Consider the following 2,022-nt stretch of genomic DNA (forward strand, 5'->3'; position numbering starts at 1 on the left):
ACTTAAAATTATGGTAAACCGGAAGTAACGCAGGCGTCGCTTCCGGCTCATTCTTTTCCCCTAAATTAATTAAATGTTTTATTTAACCCATATACGCTACAGATGGCGGCACGGTGGCCGACTGGTTAGAGCGTCAGCCTCACAGTTCTGAGGACCTGGGTTCAATCCCCGTCCCCGCCTGTGTGGAGTTTGCATGTTCTCCCCGTGCCTGCGTGGGTTTTCTCCGGGCACTCCGGTTTCCTCCCACATCCCAAAAACATGCATGAATTGGAGACTCTAAATTGCCCGTAGGCATGACTGTGAGTGCGAATGGTTGTTTGTTTCTATGTGCCCTGCGATTGGCTGGCAACCAGTTCAGGGTGTACCCCGCCTCCTGCCCGATGACAGCTGGGTTAGGCTCCAGCACGCCCGCGACCCTAGTGAGGAGAAGCGGCTCAAAAAAATGGATGGATGGATGGATGGACGCTACAGATGTGATGTTTAATGGGTTGCTGTAATGTTGTTCCCTTCACATACAAGCATATAATGAGTCAAACAAACAAAATGGTATCAGCAAAAGGCGCTGTCATCGGCATTGTCTTGGGCACCACGTACTCCTCCGTGGGTGTTTTCCAGCACAACAAAGTGGAGATCATCGCTAACGACCAGGGCAACAAGACCACATTCAGCTCTGTGACGTTTACTGACACAGAGAGGCTAATCGGTGACGCTGTCAAGAACCAGGTGGCGTTGAACCCCAGCAACACAGTGATTGATGCCAAGTGACTAATCGGGAGGAGGTTTGAGAATCCGGTGGTACAAGCAGACAGGAAGCACTGGCCCTTCAAGGTGGTCACCAACGGAGAGAAGGCCAAAATCCAGGTGCAGCACAAAGGTGAGGACAAGGCCTTCTACCTAGAGGAGATCTCCTCCATGGTGCTAGTTAAAACGAAGGAGACAGCCAAAGCCTACCTGGCTCAACTCGTGTCCAGCGCCGTGGTCACAGTCCCCGCCTACTTTAACGTTTCCCAGCGGCAGGCCACCAAAGACGTGGGTGTCATTGCAGGAGTGAACATCCTGAGAATCATTAATGAACCAATAGCAGCCGCCATCGCCTACAGTCTGGACAAAGGCCAGTCCGGAGAATGCAATGTCCTCATCTTCGACCTGGGTGGCAGCACCTTCGACGTGTCACTCCTGACCAATGAGGCCGGAATTTTCTAGGTCAAAACCACCGCCGGAGTTACGCATCTGGGTGGAAAAGAATTTGACAACCACATGGTGGAGCACTTTGTGGCTGAGTTCAAGAGGAAGCACAAGAAGGACATCAGCCATAACAAAATGGCCTTGAGGCGGTTTGCGAACTGCCTGTGAGAGGACCAAGAGGGTGTCAGCTTCTACACCTCCATCACCAGGGCTTGCTTTGAGAAGCTGTGCTCTGACCTGTTCAGGGCAACTCTAGAGCTGGTGGAAAAGCCCTGAGAGATGCCAAGATGGACAAGGGCCAGATCCATGACGTTCTTGTCTGCGGCTCCACACAGATCCCCAGAATCCAGAAGCTCCTGCAGGACTTTTCAACGGCAGGGAGTTGAACAAAAGCATTATCCCTGATGAGGCCGTGGTTTACGGCGCCGCCTTCCAGAACGCCATCCTCACCAACCATAAAGGCCGTCTGAGCAGAGAGGAGCTATAGAACATGGTGGACGATGCCCAGAAGCACAAAGCTCCTTCTTCACCACAACACAAAGTCCGCATCACTGCAGACGCTGCACCGATTCGTCTGTCAATCTCCCGTTCCATTCTTCCCTCACTCGTGAACAAGACCCCAAGATACTTGAACTCCAACTCCAATGTGCAGCGTGTAGCACACAACAGAGACACATAAGGGTAAGTTAACTGTTTATTATGTTCGCTAGCGCACAAGCTAGCGAGCGAAGGAGCTGAACAGCTCGCTCCACCGCGATGATGTCATTTAAAATGTCAGCGCCTCACCGACGGGAATGTCAATTGTTTATTTAGCATAACCTCAGTGGCACACATTAT

The 2,022-nt window shown here is 51.6% G+C and overlaps 1 pseudogene; it reads left to right on the forward strand.

The window, feature by feature from the left end:
* Positions 1-543: 543 nt before the first annotated feature.
* Positions 544-1,672, forward strand: LOC133406494 (heat shock 70 kDa protein 1-like; annotated as a pseudogene).
* The last annotated feature ends 350 nt before the right edge of the window (positions 1,673-2,022 follow it).

This window comes from Phycodurus eques, chromosome 8 (genome assembly GCF_024500275.1).
Source record: "Phycodurus eques isolate BA_2022a chromosome 8, UOR_Pequ_1.1, whole genome shotgun sequence".
In the NCBI taxonomy this organism is placed as follows: Eukaryota; Metazoa; Chordata; class Actinopteri; order Syngnathiformes; family Syngnathidae; genus Phycodurus; species Phycodurus eques.